This window comes from Syngnathus floridae, chromosome 5 (assembly GCF_059516105.1).
Source record: "Syngnathus floridae isolate MCC-2025c chromosome 5, RoL_Sflo_1.0, whole genome shotgun sequence".
NCBI classification, from domain to species: Eukaryota; Metazoa; Chordata; class Actinopteri; order Syngnathiformes; family Syngnathidae; genus Syngnathus; species Syngnathus floridae.
In genome coordinates, this window is record NC_142417.1 from 7,023,229 (window position 1) to 7,037,976 (window position 14,748).

The 14,748-nt window shown below is 40.6% G+C and overlaps 1 protein-coding gene and 1 long non-coding RNA gene across 3 annotated transcripts in view; one reads left to right on the forward strand and one right to left on the reverse strand.

Moving 5' to 3' along the window:
- The window catches only part of pde4d (phosphodiesterase 4D, cAMP-specific), a 91,181-nt gene that overhangs the window by 12,772 nt on the left and 63,661 nt on the right, over positions 1 to 14,748 (forward strand). The gene's annotated exons all lie outside the window — the stretch shown is intronic.
- Positions 2,736 to 8,073, reverse strand: LOC148397824 (uncharacterized). Its single transcript, XR_015858812.1, has 3 exons — positions 7,753 to 8,073; positions 5,139 to 5,263; positions 2,736 to 3,438 (listed from the first exon to the last, which is right to left on the reverse strand). It is a non-coding gene; the product is annotated as an uncharacterized LOC148397824 (long non-coding RNA).

Sequence of the window (14,748 nt, forward strand, 5' to 3'; positions counted from 1 at the left end):
TCTCTGACTTCCAAGGATCTAACTTGGCATGAACGCAAGTGGTTACTGCCAAGTGTGTTTTTCAGAGCACAACCTGTTTCTTACTGTCCTCTTCTTGAGGAGACTCAAGTGACGTGTGACTCAAAATGCCACTCACTGATAATTGTCGGTCTCTCGTCGCCATGTATTTTTTCTTCCCACATTCCGCTTAGTTTGGTTTTTGCTCTTTCAAGTGTTTTCACCCAAGGGTACAATTCGGCTTGCCTTGAAATGCTTTTGAACAGTATCTGGCTTTGTTTCTATAAGCGTGTAGGTGGCATGCGTCAGCCAAGTACAGTAAACGTCGTGACATCATCGCAGTGAAAGAAGGTGCAATTAGTGCCACAACAACACAACATTGTCGTCCAAGGACAAAAACCGAGGACATCCATGTGGCGCTCGATTGCCAAAACGTTTCTCTGCTTCGTCCCCCCAGAAAACATTGGCGAGCAATATAAATTGGAAAACTCTGGTATTATTTGTATTTCCAGGGTAGAATGCTCAACAACAACTGGGTCAGCTACGTAAATAACAGAACATCATGACAATAGATTCATTCGGTCGATGAATTCCACCACGAAGACACACAGTAAAGGGCAACAGTTCAGTGCTGGCCTTTTTGTGTTGTCTGCCAACAGAGACATTTTGTGTCCTCCCACTTCCAGTTCATTCCCATTCAGCCAATTCAATAGACTGCGGCCAACCTCGAGGTACCAAATTACGTTGGATGTTGAAAAGAGCTACTTTTGTGTAATCCTGCATAGCTTTTGGAATTCGGGCCTTATTTAACCGTACTTGTAATTCGTCCTTGGGTAAACTTGAGCTGAGTAGCAAGTTAATGAATGGGTGACCTGCACACTTTTTTTCCAGGATTTATAAGCATCCTATTAAAAAAAAAGTTGTCAAAGGTCAACACGCACATACACACACTTTAAGAAGTAGTCCGACAATTCGTTGCGTGTTGCTGTAAGCTTCCACCCGAGGGCTTTGGGGGAATGGTGAGGGTTGCTTTTCTTGATGCGTGTCTGCTTTCTAAAATTGGAAAGTGCCTTGTCATTCGTTATATTCTGCGAAGGTTGAAGACGACACAAAGTAGTAGTCATGGTGGAATTGTTGCTTGTTTCACGTTCCAAGACCGCTCCAACCGCGGGCTTCTTTGTGCTACTCGGCAGTCAGTGCTTCGCTTTTGGGTCAAACATCGATTTTTCTCCACAATTATAAAACTGCTAAGAGCGTAAACAATGACACAGGGCTTGAAGTACTCCACTTCCAATAAACTCAGGCATATTGTGCTCACAGGTGAGATTTCAGGATGAATTTATAATCCACGCTAACCTTTAGAGGTGAATTTAATTTGACATTCTTTAAATATTTGAATACGCATGTTTAATGTTTCAGTATTTTTTTTCCACCATTCACTAATAAAAAGCTAGTGGCAGATATTTGGTGGTCTAAAATCATTTGAGCAGCCAGGAATCCTCTTCTCGCTACTCTGGCTTTCATTTGTCGGCCCAGCCCCTTCACTACAATCCTTTTTGTATTTATTACTATAAATGACACTTAAGAAATGTAGGGGAAGCCCTTGAGGAGGAAAAAAAGATCGTCTAAATTTGTCTGAAATTCTTCTCATCTCACCAGTTTAGTCTTTTCATACACGACATTTTTCACTGTCGGCGAGAACTCTCTGTGGGATTCATCAGTGCCATCTGCTTTGGAAAGCATAAGTCTGCTAACATGCTTGGCTTCTCTGCAGATGTCACTTACCTGATTTGTGCCACACTAATGAGAAGATTTCCTAAATCTGTCTCTCTGGACCTTGATAGGTGAACAAAAGCGCCAAAGATCTCTTTTGTCCTACTTGCTGAAAGTAGCATTTAAGGTGACATTTTGCTTTGAATGCATATAACTGACATGGATCAGAATGCTATGAAGACCTTTTTAAGTTGAAATGCTAAATATTTGAGTTAGAGAAGCACAAACCTCTTTTCCAGCTTAAAACCCCAAAACAGAATTAATCGCAGCGTCCATGTATGTTTGGTTGGTTCATTTGTTTCCATGGCCTGATATTAAATGCCAAAGATGAAGATGTTTTTGCTATAATATATTAATTTAGCTTTCATGAATGTAAATGGAGAGCTGCACACCCCTGGTGTTTACTGTTGTCTGAATAGTGAGTGACTCGACTATTTAATTGCAGTCAATCACATGGTTGCTGGTAACCTCGGCTGTCTGTCATTGCCTTGTTACGCACTGATGTTTATTTTGCTTTGACTTTAAAGAATACCTCTGGGCTACATTTATGGATTTGGCCTCCTCTGGGATCCAGCCGGTAAATATTATCAACACAAGCAGCTGTGCAGTCAAAGCGCGTCAGTCGGTTGTGATTTACAATCGAACACACTGCAGTAATTACTCTTTTTCGTTTGCTACGTTCAAATAACTAATTAATTGGTATGCTTTACATGTTAGCCAGGCCCATTAGTGACACAGCGTCCAACTTTGATCATTTCTCTCTAAAGGGCAGGACATTTCGAGAGTGTGTGGACGGTTAATCAACTTTCAAAAGCGGTCTCAAGATAGCTTTGTTTTATGGACAGTAGTGAAACCTAGCCTTTTCGAGGTTGGCTTTTCGAAATCACTTTTTCCCCCCTAAAATGCTTTAAGTCAAAGTCAGCTTTATTGTCAATTTCTTCACATGCCAAAGACACACAAAGAAACCGAAATTTCGTTCCCCGCTATCCCACGGTGACAAGAGATGGAACACAATAGACAATCAAGTAAACAACAGCGTGCTGAATAAATAATGAATAAATAACACAACGAATAAATAAGAGGAGCAAAAAGGAGCAAGTGAGCGTACAGCAGACATTCCAGAAAATGACGCAAAAGTGAAGCCACAAGATGGCACCAAAGCCTTAGCTAACAGGAAAGTAGTAATTGGTTTCAAAAAATATTTTGAGAGACTATAAAGGCAAGAGAAATATCCCACAATTTTAGGATAAATCTCACGTGCAAGTCAATAATGAAATTTTCTCAGATTTTTCTTTTCTTTTTTGAATCATTAGTTTTGCTGATAAAAGCAGTCAGGAGGTTAGCAGAAGCTTGATGGGAAAGTTAATGCGCAGGCATGACTTTGCTTTGCGTTTGCCCGTATCTTCTCCACAAGGTGACTCAAATGTGAAACGGTAAAGAATGAACAGATTGTCGAGGCACCCCGGGGGAAGGAAGTCAATGCACACCGACTCTCCTCTGACTCGGACTCGGCTGTGGGAATGGCCTCGTTCGTCTCTGTGCCTTTTAGAATGGATGAAGAAATCCAATAGAAGCACTTTTCTGAAAATGATGATGCTGATAACTGCGCTGTTTTCTTTTGGCACTGGTGTCACTGTGCCTGCGGGACCTTCTGTGCACCTGCACAAACTGTGGAAGAGGCAGACAATACAATGAGAAAATATAATGTGGAGTGACATGCAGAACAATTAAAAGCTAGCCTGCTTTGTTGTCATGTTGCATTCACCAAACAGCTTCATAGCATGGTGTTCAACTACTTCAAACACACCTAATTTATGAGTCAATTAATATGAGACCATTATCATCAGTAATACAGTCCAAGTCAAAATCGGTAATCCATCACTACGCTAATAACGCCATAATTGTAACTACAAATATGAATTGTCGGATAAACTGTTTATTAGGAACTCGGTGTGCCTTTTTGTGCCTCGTGACAACATATTTGTAAGCTTGAAACATTTTTTTTGTCAATTTTGTCGTAAACCCAGAACCCTCTGTGCTAGAAAAGAAGACTGAATTTCCATCAACATTTTAAGAGTGCATCCTTTTCATCGGGAAAGCAATTTTGTAAGTTTTGTGTAACTCTGAAGCCCCCCCCCATCCACTGCATTGGTAGAGAACAAAAAAAAAGAGAAGCGCAATCAATGCAAGATGATGCTCTTAAAAATATATTCCGCTATCATTTCAAAGAGGTTAGGCTCGGTGCATATCATTGTATTGAATCCAAAGTCATCTGTCCGTCGCCTATGTGTGTCTAGTTTTATTTGGACCTCAGTCCAGATTGCCTGTATTTATTACATAATGCGATGTCAAAATTGGCATAGGCTCCAGTTGCTTATTTCGAGTTAGGACATGGAAAAGGATGGATACAAATGGATACTGTTAGAACAATATACTGAGAAAAGATTGTTCTATTATATTTGAGAGCTTCTCATTTGGGGCTGGTGTTTCGCAATCACAAAAGCTTTACTGTGGTTGTTAATTGTGTTATGATAGCTTGAGCACTTTGACTTCAGCTAAATGACTGAGTCGTGGCTAACCGTCGTAATGCTCGCTGTTAATAGCTCGGAAGTCTTGTCTTATCATCACAATAGACTCTGAATGATCTTTGCATTAGTTGTTGGAAGGTCGACGCGCGCTTTTGCTACCACATCCCACCAAGGTGTTTGCGATTAACAAGACCCCAGGGGAGGGGGGGCGGGGAATGTTGCAGAGGAGAAGGAAGGTTATATGTATGTGTGAGTGCTTCCATTCAAGTGCCTGCGTCCTCGCAGAAGCACAAAGGTGGGACATCTAATCAGCCAGTGAGCCACAAAGCCAATTCCCGAGATATTCGTACATACAGAGAAGTAACACCACCCAGCAACGCAAGCAAAGCTGCTCTCGAAGACGCAAGCTAGAAAGAAGCTGGAGCCGCCCTTCCTGCAAAATGACATACATTTCAGTTTGCACGTTTTCTGAAATAGTGCTCTTCCCGCTAAAATATACCGTGCATCAATTATCCTACAACCTTCAGACCCAGCTTGGCTCTGTAAAGTTTTTACTCACTCTCCTTTTTCTGTAGCTTTATGCAGCACCTCGGATGATTTTAAAAGACCCCTTTCATATATATATATATTTATATTACTGTTTTCAGGAAATAGTATTAGTGACATTTAAAATCTTTATTCATTCTGTGTCATAGTAATTTTATTTTACTGAGAAGTGATCACAATATTTTTTGGGGTAGAAATACATACATTTTAGCAGTCATAATATTTTGAAATACAGTATATAATAAAAAATGCATTTATAAAAAATGCAGGCATTTCCTTTAATAAATGTTTCACCTCTAATTAGAGCTGTCAAAATGTCCATGGGCAAGGCACCGGTCCCTAATTTCCTCCCAGTGGGCCTGGCACAGCTTCTTGGATGGCAGCAGCTGTCCCACCGGTGTATGAATGATCAGTCCCCCCTATAGGTACATTCCATTTACATTTTTCTGAGACTCTACTGAATACTGTAGAGTTGAGAAAATAAAGAGCTCCTCTCAAACACATGTGTGAATTAGTATGGAAAAAAATGCCTCCTAAAAGAACATGCAGTTGAATAGTTAGAGATGCATTTGCAAAAAAAAAAAAAAGGCCTCCTCTTTAATTAACGCCACGCCATTATTACATACCTCATTCACTCTGCAGTTGAGAAGATGGAAATGATTTTGTACAAATAATAAACCTCCTCTCTAATAAACATGTTGTTTCTATTAGGCTCATCTTCAGTTAGTACGTCACCTCCCTACTAAATCCATTACCTCAAATAAGCACGTGTTACTCAATGCAATCCAAGATTTTTACATTTCCATATTTCTTGCCATCAGGTTTTAAATATAAATATTAAGCCAGGACTAAATACCTCACCTCAAGGTATATTCCACCTTGCAAATTAGACCAATAATTAATGCACTGGCAATTTAAATTCAAAACGGCTTTAGGTCAGATTTTTAGGCCCCATAAAACCAAACATGAATTTTATGCTATAACTTGATCCATAAAAATTTGATTAGGTGCATTAAATGTGATCACCTCAGGCCATAGAAGAATAACGTTGTGGAACAATTTTCCTCAACTGACATTTATATTATGTCCGTGAGCACGCCACTCCCATAAAAGGTCTCTAACATGATGACATGAATAAGTTATGACTTTCCTGTAATGCACATGGAGCGTACATGGTTGACTTATTGGGCTGTGGATCAAAATGATGGAAAGAGTGGCCCTTAGAGATAGGCACTTGTCGTTTGAAGTGGCGAGTGGATGCTAAAAAGCCCGATCGCTACACCAGAGGAGATCCCAAAGCGACTCTCGAGTCCTAATCAAGGGGAATGTGACGGGGGCAAAAAAACTTTCTTGCCTCCCCCCCTGCGCGCAACTTCTCCCTCTGTGAAGTTTTAATATATGACTTCCATTTAAAGTACATATAAAGCTCCATGCGGGCATCTCTACTTTCTATTTGATTTTGTCAGGAACTTTGGAAAAGAAAGTCTCTCAGACTGTTGCTGGCGACTATTTGTGTGTCGGCGGGTGACCACTCAGATTCCTCAAGGGACGGAATAGAGAGCCTTTCATGCTAAGTGCTAAGGGATGTAGCTAATCAAGGGGTGAGTGAAACGGCATCCTTGATCAGCGTCATGGCTTTGACAAGGGAGCCTCAGAGCAAGCGGGTCCATTTATTTTTAAAGCCCTTGTGTGTTGTGTTGTTTTTGAATTCCAACTTGTGCTGTGAGGGAAAGCTAACAGTCCAAGTGCCCCTCTGTATGCAAAGCTTTCTGTCGCGTGTGCATTTTAGATTTTTACTGACTCCAACAATGCCAAATCCCAGGGACATAATTAATATTACTGTTTAAGGAACAGCTAAAAGAATTTGCACACACATTCAGCTAAATGAAGAAATGCGCCAACGAATTTCATTGCAGTTCTGCTTACCTTAAAATATAACTATTCATAATACGCAGACAGTAAAAGGCACAGGTGCTGTAAAATGTCGTGGCGATTGCTATTCTATGATAAATTATGTTTTCTTTACCACACTGTTGTCTGAGGAATAACAGACACCATCTAATGATTATTGAACATCATAATCTGTCGATGATGCTTCTGCCTACTAACACTTGCGTGTGCAACCAAGTCAGGTTTGTGTATCTGTGACACAATAAGGTCTATTCCCCTGTAGAGTTTTTTTTTTTTTTTTTTTTATGCTATGGGGTGGTGGTGGCTCAGAGAACAGAGCATCAGGCTCCAGCGAGGTCAAAGAGACAGCGTCCTTTGGGGCCATGGGCTTGGAAGAGTGCACGTTTGGAAAGGAGATGATGGAATAGAGAGGCGGGGGGTGCAGGGAGCGGAGGAGTTGCTGTGTGAGCTCAGCACACTTTGTAAAGCTGGACAGCTGTGTTTCAAAAAGCACAAAAAAAAAACTGCTGAGGCACAGGTGCAGTACTGCAGAAAGCGTTTCTTGATTTGAATTAAATATCGTCCCTCCAGGCAGTTATTCTGAATGGAATTTGGTACGGTATAGTCGCACTGATGATGGCAGTGAAATATTTTTCACTGCCTTGCGATTAATTGGAAGTGAAATGAAAAATCTGCGTAATAGCCAAAGCACAAACCCTAATCCCATAATGGAGAGGGGTTTCTGTATTTTTTTCCTTTGCAACCTATGATTTGGGATGTATCTATAGCATTTAAAAAAAAGTAGCATTGCGTCAATTTTTTCACTTTGATCTCAGTCTCTATCCATCGTGAATAGCGAAGGATTCCTGTAGTATAACGATAAAAGCTTGACTCAAGGTCTTTTTTCAGAGGGAAAAAATGTGACGACCATTAATCGGTCTGCTCTTTGCAAGGAAATGTGCATTTATCGGCAACATTGTGGTCTATAAATAAAAATAAAGAGAGTAAAACCAAAAACCTTTGTAGTGTACTCCCATGCGGACATCTCTTTGTACCGGCTGACCCAGCATGATCCCATCAACATGCGTTCCCTCTTTAAGCAACGATGAAATGTCTCCTGGGTTCTGCACTTGATGTCCTCCGCTCAAGCCGAAGCACGCACTCATTTGCACACCTAGAACAAGCTCAGGAAAAAGGCCCGGCCTGCATGTTTTTGACTTCTTCCTCGGCTAATTCCCGGTAGACAGTCACAAACTCAAGGATGCATGACGGGACGAATAAGAATGTAAAATTAGTCAAAAGGTAAGCAGAGCTGCATTGAGTTTTGAGGAAGCGAGCATGGTAAGATAAGTGTGGTATCTTAATTGCTGTTCTGTCATCAAGTGCTGCCTCCATGAAGAAAAGATCTAATCTACATATATCCTATCTTTGTGGGATCTTCCCAGTTTTTAGATTTAAAGCACTCGTTAGCTCCGCCCCCAGTTCCACAGTGCAACTAGCAATAACACGAAGGTTTAGCCTTGATGTCACATCCCCAGAGCTTCCAAGCTGTTTTCCTGTATTTCTCTCCGGCAGTTCAAAGCGCAGAACCCGATAGAAGTCCTCATTTTTTATTCAATGGAACGATAATGAGAGCATATTAAAAGCAAATTGACTGCAATTTCATAAATGTCTACTCCAGTTTTCTTTTCTGTCCGTTTAAATTAGTTGTTGTCGGTTGGGGGTGAAAGGCTGTGTTTCTTTGCAAATTTTGATTTATTCATCGACTTTATAAACAGACAGATTAGGCTGGTTGAATTATACATTCACATTTTAAGATGACATAAGCATTTTTAAACACAATTTACACGCTGGGCTTTTCAATGAACAGTAACTAACTAGCTAAAGTGGAATACATAATTTAACTCGATTCTAATCAGCTAGCCAAAGTTTTATTATCAATGATTGCTAATCAGAATCAGCGTTAGCCTGCTTTAAAAGCAATAAGCACACACTTGTCCATTTTTTAGGTTAAAAATTGGTATGTGGATACCCTGCTTGAGACTAAGCTCGGTTCTTGTCATTTTTTTATTTATTTTTTTAAGTGAATCCAAGCTGAAAATAGACTATTCATTTAGGAGTCATTTTATGAAACACATGCTTAGCATACATGAGGGCTGCAGACAAGAAAGAAAATGGGTCACTTACGTTATTAGTGTCAGCCACCATCACTGAAAGGGATTCATACGTGACTTAGCATGACCTCTCTCTCTCCATCCCTGCATGCCTTCCTTTGCTCCCCTCTTGCATTTACATATTCCTTGTTCATGAAAGAATGCATGTACTGTGAAATATTTTCTTTCCACCAAGGAAATTATTTAAAGGTTCTGTAACGTGCTAGTTTAAGCTTTCCACTAATTATATATTATCTTTGGCTCAATGGCGATATTATTTTGGTGGCTGTTTTTCTAACCCCGCCTCTTACATTGTGGTTGCCACGCCCCTTTCATCACATCATCTAAATAGTAATAAAGTTTCCGGAAAGGTGCGTCTCGGACGGGGAGGCCGCCCATAGCGCGCCTTCATCTGTACATGCATGTGTGGGCGAGCGCACGAAAATGGACTCGGTAATATTTCAGAGCAGCGGAAAGGATGTCGGGAAAGTGGGCGTGTGTTTAGTCTGAGGGGCGGTACGGGGGAGAGATTAGTATTTTAACACGCTTGGTAGAATATAGAGTACAGATGCTTTAAAGTGAATTCATTTATTTTCTTGCCTGTCGACATCACAGAATCAGTTATGATTCATCGTTTGCGACCTCACTGACTTTTCATTGAATGAGGGCGGAAAATAGGAAACACAATTATTATTATTACCAAGGACATTGGTATTTGTTATTGCTGTTGTCGTAATAAGTTTAAAATGACTCTTGAGTTCCAATATAAAGGAACAGATGGGGTCTGGGAGGTTCCTTCTTCCAGGGAACGTCGTGACAGTAGCTGGCGACTATTTGCGGCGATGCCCTCAGCTTCTTGTCTTCCTTTTCTCTCCCACGTTTGTGTGTATGTATTCCCTCATCCATGTGCTCATTCTTATTCATCCTTTTACTCTCACCCAGCATCTGTTAGCGGCCGCTCGCAGCTCCTGTCAGACTTGGCAACCAGCTCCTGCTCATTTACCTCCTATACCTTCCTCCCTCCTCTTCTTCCCACCTGGTCCATTTCCCTCTTGTGTCAAATCTATAAACACATGAATGTACAGGTACTGTGCCATAAAGAAAAACAAGACTCTCACACTTTGGCTTGTCGCTATGCCACATGCCCACTTTTAATCAAAGCTTCCAGGAGTGTGCTAATGGATCCAGCCTGGGGTCTGTAATAATACTTCTTTTCCAAGTTGGGCTTTCTGAGTCATTATTCCGTCGAAGGCACACTGCTCCTGAATGAGTAATGCCTTGGAAATTGCAATAGCCTCTCAACAACATGTCAGGTGAATTATGAGTGAGAGATGTGTGTTCGATATGTAGTTATTTCTTTCCCAGATTCGGATGTGGATTTAGGGAGGGAACACATCACTTGAATGTAGTTTCTCTCTTGTTAACCTCAGATTCTTTTCAGTGAGAAAAAAAAAGTGACATGAAACCTGAACTCAATCTAATTGCAAAATGAATGAATGTTGGTTTCTTGTTCAGCAGTTGTGTGACATTCTTGAAATTTAATTCTTTTGAAAGAGATCATAGAAAAATTATTATTTAGTTTGCCATTTGTCATCACAAACAACCAAACCAAAACACTAATACACTTGTGTAGAATACGCACGCACGCACACACACACACACGATGCTTTTAGATGGTCTCACTTGGTGGATGGCTGTTTATGGACTCTCAAGTTATGTTTGACCTCAGAAGTATTTTCTTTCCAGAACTTTGTCTCACTTACTAAGACACCCAACAATAACTTATGGATATAATTTATATGCATGCGTGTTTGTGTGGGTGTGAATTATTGACGGATGGTGTCATGCAAATTCTAGTCAGTTATTCGGGCCATTTGTGGAGCTCAGATATGCAAATTCTGCCACCTTTTTAACTCAAGTGATGCTATTACTCACAATGTATGCCTTGACCTGACACTTTGCCGTTTGCCCTGGTGTTTTGGCCAGAAGGGGTGAAAGTGGGTGACTCGAGGTTTGGTCTGGACCATTGACCACTTGTGGGACAACGGGACCACTCAGGGTCACCATGGCAGCTGTGCTAGCCGATGAGCCAGCCTGCCCTACCTGGCAAGGTGATGGGGGCAATAAGGAAAGCAAACAGAGAAAGTAGGATCAAGGATCTGTGTGCCGGACTGGAAGGTTTGCAGTCTTTTCCTTTTTAGGAGACGTACTATGTCACCATCTGACATGCTTTCAGCAAAATCTAAAATAAATTTGGATCTTTGCCTGAAATGAGCAGCAGATATTTGTCACATTTCCTTTGAGGTTCTGAACGTGCACAAGCAGCCAGCCCGTTTTTCTCATTTTTAAATGACTAACAACCTCAGTTTTACTTGTTATTCATCTTAAGTGAAAGCTCCATAAATGTTAAAGATGTTATAAATAGTGCGTGTCAGTCTTTGCAGAGCATCTCGAGGAGATTGCTGCACCAATGCTGCTGTCTACTGGTCAACTAGTGTTACTGCGCTTTAGTTTGGACAATTATTGCCTGGCACCTCAAATAGTACAAGATTTCTATTGGATATTTGCAATATATAGTAAATATTGGTTATTTGCTTGTGTGTTAATTTTCTTGTGTAAAGTTATTTTAAAATAGAACTGCTTTTGTAGTAAGCGCATGCTACTCTTTGGAGTAAATGCCCCGGATCACTCTATTTGGCAGTGTTCTTGTATTTCTTTTAGTAAATAGGCTCCTAATGAGAAGTAATATTTAAACTTTTATTATTATTATTCATTACTTATTACATTTATACCGTTTTTTTATTTCTCATATTTTTTTCACAGAATTACTAATGACCAAGATTATATCTCACCCCCAATATGAGTGCTGTTCATTGGTTCATGTATGTCCACTAGAGGGAGCCAGAGCATTAAAACGGATGTGCACAGTCTATGCTGAGGCAAAACTAAATTATATTTTCAGTGTGTCCTCTTGGCAAATCAATTACCTATCCCTAAACTTTGTGTTGTGTGCTTGTTCCAGGTCTAGCTAACGGTTACGTGCAGTCGTGTACATCATACTAAATATGCTAAGCACAGTCGAGTGTTGTGAGCACCGTCTGGAGTGCCCCTTCACTGATAACACCTCACGCTCTCGACTGCTGTCCCCGCATGACACTGCCTCAGGGAAAATGCATTTACACCGTTGCTCACTGATGCACATTCATTTTATGTTATGGTTAAGTAAGTACTTTTATCAAAAGGGGGGAAAAAAATGAAACCGTCTGACCATGAATTAAATCTTGTCTATGCTTTTGGGTATGAGTCACACTTTGTAATGTATCCTTCCGCAGTGTGGATAAAAGATGTCTAAGAGTGACATTTATAGCCTTCTCTTTATTCTATGTTGTGCCCTTCGTGTGATAGATAATAAGTCTGGAAAGCATAGACGTCAATCGGTGGAGGATTTCATCCCTGGTGATGCTCAGCCTGGCGTCTTTTGCAACTGTCTTCATTTCTTACTTTCTCCTGGCATATTTTCCCTTCAGTTTTGTCTTAAGCAAGCGAAATGCATACTGCAATTGGATTCAAGTTGGGTGATTGACTTGGCCAACACATAACTTTCCACTTCTTTACCTTAAGAAACTCTTAGGTTACTTTCACAGTATGGTGAAAGTCATTGACCATCTGCAGTGTGAAGTGCCATCCAACTTCTGGATATGAACGGAATTCCGAATTCTCCCTGCTGCTTTTGTCAGCGGTCACATCATCAATAAATACAAAGGAAGCAGTTCCATCGGCAAGCTATATTTGCTCACTAGGCTGTGGAATGGCTCAGCAGCCAATTTCCCCATTTTATTTATAGGTCAGACTATCACCTTATCAGCGAAGCATGGTGGTGGGAGGGCAAGGCCGTTTAACATTTGAACGTTTTGGTGAATTTATTCCTTGGAGAAATTGTCTGGAAGCACCATGGCAGCAGCTTCTTATGCAGGGCTCACTGTTCTGTGATGGCATTCCACTTGTCAGACAATAGATTTTTTATTTCTGCTTGTGGTTGTGTTGGTGAATTTATTCCTTCAACTAATGATCTGTATTCATCGATTTTCTACTTTTTTTTCCTCTTTTCTTTTTTTTTTTTTTTTTAAATCCTTTGGCCTTTTTTTTTAACGAATCCACTTGTTCTTGCATCTATGTTGCCTCTGGTAACTAGGTGGGGGCGGTTTGAATACACGCTTTCTGTCACGTGTTGAAGGCTTGGGGAGAATTCACATGAAAAAAGGTCAGAGGAAAAAGAAGCAGAAGTGAAGGCGGTAAGGAGAGAAACAGCAGCGTGAGATAAAAAAAAAAAGATGGCTGGCAATGCTGGAACGCAAGCTGCCGCCGTCGAATGTGTCACACGGTTTGCGCTTCGCCGATTCAGCCATCCAATGATGTAACGTGCCAGACTCGGCCGACTTAACAGCCACATTGCGGCATTTCAATTCATTTGAACATGATTATGCTGAATTTGAATCTCACGGAGCCATCTTTCTCTGCAAAGGAGTTTGAATAGACATGGGCCAAGATTGGCAGAAAGAATGCTTTTATTCTGCCTTGGAGATGCAGAACTGATACTTTAGTCTGGAATGATAGCCAAGAAATGGCTCTTATGTCGCCCCGATGCTGCTTGCAGCCACTAGAGAGCATATTTCTCCAATATTTGAAGATTCTGTTATATTGTGGCTATTAACCAGTGCCATGGTACATTTTCTTAGTTTCTTTGGTGGTACAAGCTAATTTTTTTTAGATGATGTTGGCAGAAATGGTTGCATATCCTTCATGTTTTTCTACGGCCTATTTATAGTTTTTATCTCCAGTTGACTTAGGGGATTGGTCATTCATCTATTCCATTAAAAATAAGGGAAATAGAAAGACTACAAACCAAAGCTATTTGGGAGGAGGGGGGCTGTTACATATTATGAAAGCATGCAGTTAATTGATGTTCCTCTATTAATAGTTCATACTATAAAATCACAAAAATATGGTCTCAAAACACTTATTGTTTTCATTTTGAATAAAAAATGTACATGCAAACATTTCATATACTCTAGAACTCCCACTAACGACCCAGGCTAAACTTATCCCCTCCTTGTCGCACAAAGATTGGTGATGATGTATCACCTCTAGTCATCTGACATTAAATACCAAACACAAATATAAATCAGCACCACCACGTTGACGTCTTCACGAAGCAATCATAGCAATAAAAATAATCAATAAGTGCTACTTACCAGGCGTTAATGCTGAGCATTTAACAAATGCAGCTTTGCTAACCTTTTGGCTTGAACGTCATTGCGGGGGCGTCACACTCATGGGGAATGTTTTTTTTTTTTGTATCATATTGCCTGCCTTTCACTTTCAGTTTGCGTTTTCTCACTGCTTAGCTGGTCATATTGTGGGCATAAAAAATTTGTGTGATTAGGAAATTCTGAAAATTAGGAAGTACACCATTGTGTACTCGCACACATTTTCAGATAACAAAATATGTATTTGTTTAATGTCACACTTGATGACTGGAGAGGCACCCCGGAGACTCGACTATTTACAATTGTATTTTTATTTTGCAACTTGCCACGATAAAGTCAATTTTCCAGCTGACGTCCCCTGTGAAGTGATGCATGCGTAGGCACACACTTGGCATTTTCGGCTGTTCCTCGACATATCTTCATGTCGAGCCTGCCTTCAGCTCCCTCAATAACTCATGCGGGCTTTTAGCGCCACACAGCTGCGCTCTCAGCATATTTCTATTAAAACATCTTCACAGCGTCACTCAAGCAAACTGTATTCCTCCCTCTTTTTATCCTTTATTAAACACACACACTCTTGCGCGCACAACTCGC